Here is a 14,480-nt window from a genome sequence, read left to right as displayed (position 1 = left end):
AAAAATCGAACAGAAATTCTTAAGATGGGACTAACATTGTAATTCATCCATAGCCCCTATGATTTTGTTTAAGTTTAAAAATCTATTTATGAATCTATATTCATCTGTATTCGTGTATCTATTGAATTGCATATTCATTTGTGTGTTTGTTTGTTGGAAGCTTATTACTTATTATAGGAATGATTCGAAATTTATTTAGGCAGATTCCTGAAAATAGAATAAAATAAAATACACAAAAACACAAGAATGAAGGAGACTGCAAGAGACCATGAGTCCTACACTAGGCAGTTCCATGTCCATGACCACCTGTCATCCCCATCCATAAAGTTGTCTAACCGTTTCTTGATATAGAAATGGGCCGTAGGGCCATCTTGGTGGCCCACCTGCCCAACGAGCGATGGGCCACTTTCTGGTCCGTGGGACGTCTTCCGCCAGAATAAAGCATATAGAGTGCGCCGTTTTGAATCCAAGAATTACCACACGGAAGCAAATTGAAAACGGAATCAGGATCAATTAAAGAGAAACGTATATATATATATATATATATATACATATATATATATATATATACATATATATATATATATATATATATATATATATATATATATATATATACATATATATATATATATAATATATATATATATATATATCCTTTGAAATTCGTTATTTTTCCCCATTATCAAAGATTCAACGAGGTTGTCATCGTTTCATCATGCCATAAAAAGGTGTGTGTGTGTGTGTGTGTGTGTGTGTGTGTGTGTGTGTGTGTGTGTATGCAAATGCGGTTGATTAATGTATCGGTTTGACATTTTCTGACACCCGCCAACATCCCGTTTTCTATGAATAAACAGTCGGGCTTGGCAGAATCGCATTCAGACACATGTTTTGGGTTTAGCCGTGTTTGCCAAGATTTGTGGTGTGCACGCGCGCACGAACACACACACGCGCACGCACACATGTATGCAGACTTACGTGCACACACGTACATAGATACATAGAGAGAGGGCGAGAGAGAGAGAGAGAGAGAGAAAGAGAGAAGGGTGGCCTAGAAAAAAAAATCATTAAGATAACACCCCCCTCTCCCATTCTATTATAATTATTCTATTATTTTATTTTATCTTATTTTATTTTATTTTTTCAAGGAACATTTTGATATAGTTGTCACCCTTTACCGCTACATCAAGCTCGTGTCGATATTTTATTTTTATTTATTTAGTTATTTTTTTTTTTATCGTTTGCATCACCAATCACGTGAATTGAATTACTCCAAAGCTGAAGGTTCGTTTGCAGTGGAGACTGGCTTCCGCTTCATGACCAGCTACCCCACTCCCCATTCCCCCTCTCCCTTCCCCCTCCCCCTCCCCCTTTCCCTCCCCGTCCCCATAGCCCCCCCTTCCTATCCACCTCCCTCCTCCTTTCCTTTCTCCCTTCCACCCACCTCTCCCCTCCCCGGCCTCCTTCCCCTCCCCCTTTTCCTCCCCGTCCCCATAGCCCCCCCTCCTTCCTATCCACCTCCCTCCTCCTTTCTTTTCTTCCTTCCACCCACCTCTCCCCTCCCCGACCTCCTTCCCCGCTCCCTCCCCATAACCTAACTTCTCTATCCACCCCCTTTTCCCTCCTTCCCCTCCTCTTACCTCTCCCTTCACCCGCCCCCTTCCACCTCATCTCCCTCCCCCTGCCCCTATAGTCCACCTTCCCTTCCCACCAACCCCTCCCAACCTCTCCCCCCCCTCTCGCCTCTCCCCTCCCCCTCCTTCCTTCCACCTCCCCCTTCCCAACCTCTCCCCTCCTCCCTTCCCCCTCCTCCCTTCCCCCCCTCCCCCCCCCTTCCCCGTCATTTTCGACAAACACCGACATTGACCGTGAGGCATAAATATGATTTCATGCCATTAAGCTTTGGGTTTGCAACCTATAGAGCCAGCTGCGGGAGAGAGAGAGAGAGAGAGAGAGAGAGAGAGAGAGAGAGAGAGAGAGAGAGAAAGCAGGTGACAGATATCTGAAATCGAACACAGGAAGATAAGAGCCTCCGAACAGCGTCATATGTATATGCATATGTATTTATATATGTATTGTGAGACAAGGACGAACGAGAGAGAAAAATAGAGAGAGAGGGAGGGGGGGAGAGGAAGAGAGAGAAAAATAGAGAGATATTTCCTTCCATCCCGACATTGGTTCAAATGCAAAATGTTGGTCATGTTCACGTGGATGACACGACACAGAAACGTGGGACTACAAGGTGGGGGGTGGGGGGATGCTGGGGATGGGTGGGGGGATTGCAAGGGAGAGCTGGGAGGATGAAGGGGGGGACCTTCCGGGGGGCTGTCACCCCCCCCACCCCTGTGGCGGCGCTCTTCGCCTCATAGTGACGCCGCACCATTTATAGATTGACGTCATACACACACACACAGGTTTATATGTTAGCACATCGTTAAGTATTAATAAATGTTATATGTATGTATGTGTATATATATATATATATATATACATATATAATTGTATGTGTGTGTGTGTGTATATGTGTGTGTGTGTGTGTGTGTGTGTGTGTGTGTGTGTGTGCACCCATGCATACATAATTCAATAGTTCTTTCTACTTCGAGTGCCTAGAATTTGGAAATCTCCAATACTAAGAACAAACAGGTCCATAATATAGGAAATATCGAATATCAGAAAAAGTCTACTATTCCGACATATTTTTTGAAGGGCGTTTCTTCCCGAATAAGTTGCGAATTTTAGAGATTCCTAATAGAGAGAACTTTCTATGGGAGGTTTTGGCCCCAAGCGCAGGAATGACACAAGAAAAGGTAGACAAAATCCTAAATGCCAGATTCGTCTTTTTTAAAATTCCCATGAAGGAAAGAAGACACAAGAAGGAACAAAACAAACCATCTCGGAGAGCGTAACGGAGGCAGTGGTCTTGTATCAGTGTGATGGTATCGTATCATTGCGTATATTATATTTACGTACTGCGTTGTAACATCGTACATTTATTGTGTATTATACTTGCGAATTGTTCAATTGTGTTTGTATTTTTGCATTACATAATTATAGATTTTGTTGCATATTAATTTTATAATTGTCATTGTATTATTTGGGGGGTCGCCGATTTAATAAAGCGGCCTTGCTGTGGATGTGCTGTGCCTTGCGACACTGCCTCTGACCCAGGGCAGTGGACCAGGTGCAGGGATGACCCGTCATCCAGGAGGTGCTAAGATGAGAGGGAGGGTGGAGGGGAGTGGAGTGTATTTAGGGATGGAATGGGTGGGAATGATTTTATGCCTTTTTCTTTTTGGCTACCTCCCTTGTAAGGGGGAAAAAGCCTTGGTATATGTATGTATGTATGTATTATTTGATAACAGTTCTTTGTATATTCTCTAAGGAGAACCAAGTGAAATGTGTATGTTTCGCGCAAAGAGGTTTGGCGTCTAGTTGTAACTCTGCCTCAGACTTGTAGGCATGCATTTGTCGATTGCTGTGCTCTCTGAAATTGTTATTCAATGTATTGTATTAAACGCGTAGTGAGGCTTTTATTTGCCAACCCACGACATTGTGGTGGTAGCCAATTACGGCCACTGCAGTCGCGCTTCACCAAAACGGTTGTAGTTACTCTGGGATGTAGTTTACCAGCGTTTCTATCCCTGTGGGCGATCTCTCACCGCTGGCTTCCGTCGCCAAAGAATACATACATACATACATATACCAAAGGCTTTTTCCCCCTACACGGGGTGGTAGCCAAAAAGAAAAAGGCATAGAAACCACTCCCACCCATTTCATTTCCTATATATTCCACTCCCCTCCACCCTCTTCCCTCCCTCTTATCTTGGCACCTCCTGGATGACGGGTCATCCCTGCATCCTGTCCACTGCCCTGGGTCAGAAGCAGTGTCGCAAGACACAGCTCATCCACAGCTAGGCCCGCCAAAAAATGATAATGATAATAATAAAAAGGAGGCGAAGTTGGTAAAGATAGATTGGTACAGACCTGCAAGTTGAGCGAGAAAAAGGTCTCTGGTTTCAAGGAGAGAAAATGTGTCAAAAAATTGGTTGAAATAGAATAAGAGTGGAATTGAAAAGGCGAATAATCCTCGTCAAAATGGTTTGTACATGTTCAGGGAATAGAGGAGACTCGTTGGCAATGTATGGATCAAAAAATGAGAAGAAAAGCAAAAGGAAATATTAAAATGAAAATAAGAATATGGAGGGAAGTTCTGCATAGAAGAGGAAATTTGTTAGAAAAAGTGTGTGTGTGTGTGTGTTTGTGTCTGGGTACAAATATACACAGGTGAATAATCTGTTCTTCACCGGGTTGCAAAGCATGCAAATTATCCTCCAAGCTCAAAATACAATATAGACAGTGTGTATATATATATACATACATATATATATATACAAAGGATTACAAAGGCAAAGCATGCCGACAGGAGACCTTTTGATCCATATCTAGGTCGGATGCAAAAAAAAAAAAAAAAAAAAAAAAAAAAAAAAAAAAAAAAAAAAAAAAAAAAAAAAAAAAAAAAAAAAAAAAAAAAAAAAAAAAAAAAAAAAAAAAAAAAAAAAATCATATTAATAATAAATTAAAACTATAACAATGTAAATAACAATTAAAATACATAAATAAATGCATTGGTATAGTTGAATAACAAACAAACAGGTAAATAGTAAATGATAATAAATTGACATATAACTAATAATAAATGAAAATCAGACAGACAAATTATAAAAAAACAAAAACAAATAATATAACATAAATTATAATAATTACAGCATCTTACTTAGGTATTTATCTAAATGATTCTTAAAGCTTCGAACTGAACTACATTGCACTACCTGTGCAGGAAGTTTATTCCATTCATTAACTACACGGTTGGCAAAGTTGTTTCTACCTACTTCCAAATTGAATCTATTTCCGGACAGTTTGAGACCATTGTTTCTTGTCTGATTCTCATTCAATGTGAAAATTTTGTCACTTTTGATGTTGTCAATTCCCTTTAAAATCTTAAAGACCTGTATCAAGTCACCTCTGAGTCTACGCTTTTTTTAGGGAAAACAGATTCATGTGCTTAAGTCGATTTTCGTATGATTTATTTTATATATATATATATATATATATATATGTATATATATATATATATATGTATATATATATATTTATATATATATATGAATAGAATCGCCATTGACAGCGTATATCAATCAAGTAATTCCGACAGTCGCCTACTTTAGCTCAGTCGGTACAGGTTTGGCCTAGCGTCACGCAACGCCCCGGTTCGAATTCCGGGGCGACTGTTGGAATTATGTATATGTATATATATATATATATATATATATATATATATATATAAATATATATATATATACTATAAAGCGCGGAGTTTTCTCAATTTGTCAGTTTTCACAAAACCATAGTGAGCTTGAGCGAAAACGGAAAGGGGTCCGGCGTTTTTGGGCCACGTCACGTTGTTTAAGATAGTGGTTGTTTTTTTGTATCTTAGGCACCATGCCCGCCAGGGAACCCGACGCTAACAAGAAAAGGCGTCTTCGCCACTTTTGGAAATGGATTACGGTTAACCGGAAAAAATAAAAAAACAGAACTGCAGAATGACAAGAACCTGCATGCCCAGTTACGTAACGAACACACAAAAGCTTTCCCGGATCTGTACAGAGACGTTAAAACCTTCCGTGCCAACGCATCTGTTCGAGAATTCCAACGAAAAGTGCTTAAATTCAACGAGACGCTACGAGAAGTTGAAGATTTCGAGTATTCCGACGAAATGTTTGACAATTTTGAACTTTTTGACGGAGAAATTGAAGACAGCGTTTCTGAAAATTTCTCGAAACATTATTTCGTCGGGTATAAAAACTGTGAAATCGGGCGGAAAACCCGACCACAAAACATATCAAATGTATTATTTAGAGAAGGCCTTCAAAACGTTCAACCAGGCAAAACGAAGAAACAAATACGCCATCAGGAAAGCTATGAAAGACTCCCGTGACCAAAGGAGACTGAATAAAATCCGTCAAGACGAGGAAAAGGCGAAGCGGCGCCGCAGGCCAAGCACCAGTGGCAGAGCCACGGCCGGCGTCAGCCGGGTGCTTGTATATATAAGATATATAATTACTAACATGTATGCAAAGACAGACAAATATGGAAGTGTGACGGCAAAATGAAACGTTAAGGCTAGAGTATGGAGCTTTATTCAGAACCAGACGTTTTGACCTCTTGGGCCTTCCTCAGTGAACTCAGTGGACTCACTGAGGAAGGCCCAAAAGGTCGAAACGTCTGGTTCTGAATAAAGCTCCATACTCTAGCCTTAACGTTTTCTTCTGCCACCTCACCTCCAAATTACTGACATGTTGAATATATCGTATTATGAAAGGTTGAGCCCAAACCTGTTCCTCGTCTTTTGCCAAGTCACTCGACGATCTGCCCCTGCGAACGGACTTTGCCAAAAACAAGTAAATTTGGCGTTATGACAACACACTCACTCGTCATAACCGCTCCTGATTGGCTCTCTCACCGGTCGGTCTAGGTCAACAGCCAATCAGGCTCCGTTAAGACGCGAACGTTGCCATAACCCGAGGGTTATTAGTGACGTATTCATCATAACAGCACTTGATTGGCTGTCGCACCAAGTGGTCCGTTTCAACAGCCAATCAGGCTGTGTTGAGTCGAGGATGTTGCCATAACGTGAGGTTTATGAATGACGGAGTCTTTAGGACTGATTTCAGAATCCAGGTTTGAATTTACGAAATTTGGGGATAAATTTGGTGAAATGCTATAATGATCTTGTTCTCTCCAGAATTGGACTATCGTGAGCCTTTAAGTAAAAAAAAAAAAAAAAAAAAATTAAATAAATCAGGAGGATGTGGAGCCGCATAGCTGCGGCCGAAGCCGTCACTTTTGCCCTATTATTCGTTTGGACAGCCGGGGAATGTCACACTCACTCCTGGAAATCTTGGAGCGGGATTCGAACCCACAACTGAGCAAATGCAAGAGCAGCACGCTTCCGATGATGCCACCAGCGCACTACATTAGTTCCCACAAAATCATCGTGCATTTTCTTTTAACACAATTTTGCTCACATATATATATATATATATATATATATATATATATATATATACTGTACATGTGTGTGTGTGTGTGTGTGTGTGTGTGTATGTATGTATGTATGTATAAAAGACATGTCCGCTATAGCATGTCAGTGCACGTCGTCACGGCTGCAAAGGGCAGAAATTGGCGTCGCGAATTTAAGCTGGGAGGAGGAGGAGGAGGAGGTCGCCCGAGAGCGGTCGCCATGGCAACGGCAGCCTCGCTCCGGCGCCGCCGCTGCTGCTGCTGCTGCTGCTTCCCGGGAGATCAACTAAATACCTTTTGTGATTATGACTCCCGCTTATGTCGTTCTGTCAGCTCGAATGCCATAAACGCTTTCAGTGGAGTCAATGCACATACAATATGTGTATATATGTACAGTATATGTAAATGTATATGTATATATGTATGCATATGTATATATGTATCTATATAATGGTGCATGTATATGCATGGTATAAATATTTATGTATAGGTTTTGTTCTGACTCAAGCCAGACTTACGCAGGAGACTTTGAAGAGTTTTTTCATGAATGACGTCACGCGATTTTATAAACGTTTTTATGAACGTTTTTATGAACGATTTTATTCAACGTTTTGCGACCGAAGGGGCTCTCACGAATGAATAAAATCGACTGCCGGCAGGTAGAGTGGAAGGGTGAGGAGTGTAGGGAAGGTGATTTAACGCAAACGTGGGAGCCTGGTCGGTCACGCTAAAAAAAAAAAAAAAAAAAAAAAAAATGTTAACTTTAGCGCGGCCAAGCAGATACACACGAAGGAAGAGAGATAAACAACTGTGTTTACAGAAACGTTTGCAAACGTTCGAAAACAACCAAACTCGTTTTGCGGTTTCGAATTGCGCTCGCATACATGCATACACGCACACATACACATACACACACACACACACACACACACACACACATATATATTCACACACACACACACACACACACACACACACACACACACATATATATATATATATATATATATAAGCACACACACATACACACACACACACACACACACACAAATAAATATATATATATATATATATATATATATATATATATATATATATTATATATATATATATATATATATACGCACACAAACACACTCTCACACACACATACACAAAAACACATACACACACACATTCACACATAAACATACATACATACATACGCACGCACACTGCAAAACTCTCTTAGTTCCTCTCAATCCGAAACAGACACTGTCCTCGAAATATTGGAGGGCGGCAAACCTTTTCGTTCGTCTTCCCTTTAGAGTTCTTCATTTCATTTCTCCTTTTGCTCCTCGTCTTGATCATCTTTCTTCTCCTTTTTTTTTCTTCTTCCTCTTCATCCTCCCCCTCCTCTCCACTTCCTTCTCTTCCCCCTCATCTCCCTTCTTCCCTGCTAGAATCAATAATAGCTAATAGAATCAGAGATCACATCGAGAGACATAATTTGATTCGTGACTCAGAGCATGGATTCAACAAGGGAAAGACATGTGTGATTAATCTTCTAACTGATATGTACAAGGTGTCTGATAGCAATGATAGTTACAATGTTACCTTGACTTTAGCCAAGCGTTTGACAAGGTGCCCCACCAGACTACTAAATAAAGTCAAAGCCCATGGCATAGGAGGAAAAGTGTTTGAATAGATTAGATCATGGTTCAGTGACAGAAAACAGCGGGTCACCATTGAAGGTGTAAGATCCAAGTTGGGGAAGTGTTACTAGTGGAGTTTCCCAGGGCTCGATTTTGGGTCCCTTATAGTTCATTATGTATACAGCTGACTTGAACAATGGGATTATTACTGATGTTAATAAGTTTGCGAACGACACTAAAATAGGACGCCAGATCAGGTTAGGAGAAGACGCTGGGATACAGCAGGAAGATCTTAACAAATTGTTCACATGGTCGATGAAATGGCAAATGGATATCAATATCTCAAAATGCAATGTGATAAACGTATATTTACACAACCCAGAAAGCAGATATAGTTTAGATAACACCTTTTTAGAGAAAACTGAGTGCGAGAGAGACTTGGGAGTGCTAGTGACTCCTGACCTTAAACCCATGAAGCAGTGCATTAGCGCCAGGGATAGAACCAACAGAGCATTAGGTTTCATTGCTAGGACGGTAACGAATAAAAGTGTAAAGGTAGTTATGAAACTCTATCTAGCGTTAGTTAGACCCATCCTTGACTATGCGGCATAGTTTTGGTCTCCGTCCTCTAGAATGGACATCAATTCACTGGAATCAGTACAGAGGAGAATGACCAAAATGGGCTCAGAAATTTACCTTACGAAGTCATGATTAGGTACCTTAATTTACTCTCTCTAGAAAGACGCAGAGTATGAGGTGATCTATTAGAGGTTTCCAAGTGGATCAGGGGCTTTAACAACAGTGATGCAGACAAGGTCATCATATTAAGACAACAGAGCAGGACTCGCATTAATGGGTCTAAATTGGACAAATTTAGATTTAGAAGGAAATAGGCAAGAATTGATTTACCGATAGAGTGATCAAAGAATGAAATAGACTTAGTAACCAAGTAGTGAACGCTGAAACTATCAGTTATTTTAAAAGAAGCTTAGGTAACTTTATGGATATGGAAGATAGATAGTAATGGACATGGAACTGCCTAGTGTAGTACTTATGGTCTTTTGTAGTCTCCTTTCTTATGTTCTTATGTACATACATTCTTCTTTCATCCCTTCTTCTTCTTCCTCCACCTTTTTCTCCTCTTCCTCCTCCTCCTACCCACGTTCCTCCTCCTCTCCATCTTCCTCCTCTTCCCCACCCTCTTCCTTCTCCTCCTTCCCACGTTCCTCCTCCTCTCCATCTTTCTCCTCTTCCCCACCCTCTTCCTTCTCCTCCTTCCCACGTTCCTCCTCCTCTCCATCTTTCTCCTCTTCCATACTCTTTTCCTTCTCCTCCTTCCCACGTTCCTCCTCCTCTCCATCTTTCTCCTCTTCCCCACCCTCTTCCTTCTCCTCCTTCCCACGTTCCTCCTCCTCTCCATCTTTCTCCTCTTCCCCACCCTCTTCCTTCTCCTCTTTCCCACGTTCCTTCTCCTCTTCCATACCCTCTTCCTTCTCCTTTTCTCTCTCCTCCTCCACCTCCTCCTCCTTCTCATCCCTCTTCTCCTCTTCTTTTTTCTCTCCTTTCCCTCCTCAGCAATATTCGGGTCCATTACATGCCCAGTGCTTCCAATTCCATTTTTCCACTTTCTCAGTTGCCGTTCCCTCTGTCCCCTCCCCCTTCACCTCCCCCCTTCGCCCCCCCTCCCCTTCACCTCCCCCCTTTGCCCCACCCCTCCCCCGCCGTCAACCCATCATCACCATCACCCCGTACCCTCACCCCACCTTCACCTCACAATCACCCCACCCACGCCCATCCTCACCCACAACCCCACGTGCCCTCATTCTCACCCACCCGTCTTCCCACCCTTTGTCCCATCCTCGTCCCTTCTACCACGCCCAGCCCTCGCCTTAACCTGACCCCGCCCACACCCACCTCACCCACGTGACACCCACTTCTGAGGCTTTCCTCGGTAATTAATCTTTATCCTGAAGTATGTCCACACTCCATGCTCTGTCCTCGCCGTAACTCAGTAGGGTGACATGAAAGGTAGACCACGTTCAAATTAACTTGGCAAAAAAAAAAAAAAAAAAAAAAATCTGTATCTTCATCCACCGCCTCTTCTTCTTCTTCTTCTTCTTCTTCTTCTTCTTCTTCTTCTTTTTCTTCTATGCCTTCTTCCTCTTCCTCCGCTTCCTCTTTTTCTTCCTCTGCTTCTTTTCTTTTTATTCTTCCTCATCTACTTCCTCTTCCTCTTCATCATTCTTCTCTTCCACTCCCGCCTCTTTCCCTTCGTCCACCTGCTCCTCCTCCTCCTCCCCCTCCCCCTCGTGACCTCGTTTGAGCCGCAGGGCCTGTTGTCGCGGGCCCCGCGTTTCGATTCGCGTCCACTTGAATACGACTGCATCCTAACGAGGAGACCGAGAGGCGGCGGGAGAGGAGGGAGTGAGAATGCGAGTCATGCGCGAGAGTTGACCCGCCCAGGGAGTGGGAGTCTGCGCGTGTGGATGAGCGAGTGGATGTCCGAGTGGATTTGTGATGGATGTGGCGTCCTCTATGCAATAAAACGGGAAGGCGCGAGCCAGAACCAAATATCTGAAGAGCCTTTCCAGGTGTCGTGTTGCTCTGCATATCGCCAGCTGAATTCTGTCTCATTTATCTGATTGTATACATATCATGTGTTTATACATTATGTACATTTACATTGAGGATTTATTCATTCTGACTGCCGTCGTGCGATATTTTTTCGGCTGAAAATTTTTGTGCATGCATCCATGCGTGTGTGTGTTTTGTGTGTTTTTGTGGGTATGTGTGTGTTTGTGGGCGTGTTTGTGCATGAGTGTGTGTGTATGTGTGTGTGTGAGCGCGTGTGTGTATATGTGAGCGTGTTTGTGGTCTCCTGTCGGCATGCTCCGCCTTTGTAATCCTTTGTAATCTTTTGTGTGTGTGTGTATGTATATGCGTGACCGTGTGTGTGTGAGCGTATGTGTGTGCACGTACGTACGTGTGTATATGTGTATGCGTCAGTATCTATGTCCACGGATATACATGTAGGTGAGAGACTCGGGGGTGAAGTAAAAAAAAAAATAAATAAAAAAAAATAAACGTTTTGCGCGACTTCCGGCTGTTGCACACCGACTTCCGGCTCTTCCCGAATCCTTTGAGTGTCCGGATGCAGTTTCCGACCCCGACCCAATCGATGGGGCTGAAGCGCAGTCTCCCCCGGATATGCATACATATACTGTATACTGTATATGCACACATACATATATATATATATATATATATATATATATATTGAGACATTGTGACAAGTTGAAAAAGAGAGTCACGGGTCTCGTTCCGAGTTTATTCCTGACCGGTTTCGCTTGAAGAAGAAGCTACAAGCGAAACCGGTCAGGAATAAAGTCGGAACGAGACCCGTGACTCTCTTTTTCCACCTTTTTCATATATATATATATATATATATATATGATCGAGAGTGAGGAGAGAGAGAGAGAGAGAGAGAGAGAGAGAGAGAGAGAGAGAGGGGCGGGGGAGAGAGGATCATTCTACACCGACTGACTCTCTCTCGATCGTTTGCCTGTTGCGGTCGGATACTCAACCATCAACGGAGTTTTCGTCGTTACAAAACTGTTTTCCGCTTGAGCTGCGCTCTCTCTCTCTCTCTCTCTCTCTCTCTCTTTCTCTCTCTCTCTCTCTCTCTCTCTCTCTCTCCCTTTCCATCTCTCCCTCTGTCTCTCCCTCCCTCTCTTCTTCCCTTCCTCCCTCTCTCCCTCCCCCTCTCTCTCTCTCCCTCCCTTCCTCCCCCTCTGCCTCCTTATTTCTCTCCCTCCCTCTTTCCCTCCCTCTCTGCTTCCCCCTATCTCTCCCTCCTTCTCTCTCCTTCCCTCTCTCTCTCTCTCTCTCTCTCTCTCTCTCTCTCTCTCTCTCTCTCTCTCTCTCTCTCTCTCTCTCTCTCTCTCATTCCCTTTTCTTCCTCTCCCCCCCTCTCTCTCTCTCTCTCTCTCTCTCTCTCTCTCTCTCTCTCTCTCTCTCTCTCTCTCTCTCTCTCCTTCTCCCCCCTCTCTTCCTCCGTCTCTCTCTCTCTCTCTCTTTCTCTCGTCATGTTAACCCACTTCAACGGGGCTTTTAATCCCGTTCACATTAACTCAGCTCCCTGACCCTTAGAGTTTACCTTAGCCCGCTTCAACACAGTTCTCTAATCCGTTAATTAAGATTACTTTAACATCCTTTGACAACGACTCTCTATCCTAGTCAGGTTACCTTAACCCATTTCGACACAACTAACTCGATCAATTTAACGTTAACCTTATTCGACACGGCTCTCACCCGGTCAGGTTAACGTTAATTGCGCCTCGAAACGTTCCCCCCCCCCCGAGGGTGTCACTCTATCAACGTTTCAATAAACGTTCCGGAGTTGGAGGATAATGCAGTGCATAGGTCTGCCCCGCGAACCAATCCCAATCGTTTATCGATGAACGGAGCTCAGCGTACGAAGACGGCAACATGTCGCACGTTGGTGAACGAAAACGCTTAATGTCGCATAAATGCGTAGCGTGACGTCTAAACGTCGCATATATGCGTAGCGTAACGTCTAAACGTCGCATATATGCGTAGCGTGACGCCTAAAGGTCGCATACATACGTAGCGTGACGTCTAAACGTCGCATATATGCGTAGCGTGACGCCTAAACGTCGCATATATGCGTAGCGTGACGTCTTAACGTTGCATATATGCGTAACGTGACGCCTAAATGTCGCATGCATGCGTAGCGTGACGTCTAAACGTCTCATATATGCGTAGCGTGACGTCTAAACGTCGCATAAATGCGTAGCGTGACGTCTGAACGTCGCATATATGCGTAGCGTAACGTCTAAACGTCGCATATATGCGTAGCGTGACGTCTAAACGTCGCATATATGCGTAGTGTGACGTCTAAACGTCACATATATACGTAACGTGACGTCTAAACGTCGCATATATGCGTAGCGTGACGCCTAAAGGTCGCATGCATACGTAGCGTGACGTCTAAACGTCGCATATATGCGTAGCGTGACGCCTAAATGTCGCATGCATGCGTAGCGTGACGTCTAAACGTCTCATATATGCGTAGCGTAACGTCTAAACGTCGCATATATGCGTAGCGTGACGCCTAAAGGTCGCATACATACGTAGCGTGACGTCTAAACGTCGCATATATGCGTAACGTGACATCTAGACTTCGCATATATGCGTAGCGTGACGTCTAAACGTCGCATATATGCGTAGCGTGACTTCTAAACGTCGCATATATGCGCTGGGTGACGCCTAAAGGTCGCATATATACGTAGCGTGACTTCTAAACGTCTCATATATGCGTAGCGTGACATCTAGACGTCGCATGTATGCGTTGGGCGACGCCTGAGTTTCGCATGTATGCGAGGAAAGACACATAAACGTCGCATACATGCGTACAGTGACGCATGAACATCGCATATATTGTTTTATTATTATGATTTTTTTTCGCATCCGACCTAGATATGAACCAAAAGGTCTCCTGTCGGCATGCTCCGCCTTTGTAATCCTTTGGAATCCTTTGAGCAACGATACCTAAATATCTTGTATGTGAATAGGAAGGCTTAGGTACCGCTTACCCGCACTCACCCTTCTCCTCCACTCCCAAGGTATTGACACTCGTTCTCTTCCGTAGTGAATCTGCTGTACCTAACAACGCCGAAGCGGGGGTGGGGGGTGGGGGGGTGGTATTCATTCTAGCGAGCATTTCATCCCTTGGCCTGTAGCTTT

General features: G+C 43.3%; 1 protein-coding gene across 4 annotated transcripts in view; it reads left to right on the top strand.

The window, feature by feature from the left end:
• The window catches only part of LOC143037633 (glutamate-gated chloride channel-like), a 186,830-nt gene that overhangs the window by 140,992 nt on the left and 31,358 nt on the right, over positions 1 to 14,480 (top strand). The gene's annotated exons all lie outside the window — the stretch shown is intronic.

This window comes from Oratosquilla oratoria, chromosome 22 (genome assembly GCF_046742065.1).
Source record: "Oratosquilla oratoria isolate Oo_2021 chromosome 22, ASM4674206v1, whole genome shotgun sequence".
Lineage (NCBI taxonomy): Eukaryota > Metazoa > Arthropoda > Malacostraca > Stomatopoda > Squillidae > Oratosquilla > Oratosquilla oratoria.
This window is presented reverse-complemented; position numbering and strand designations above follow the sequence as displayed.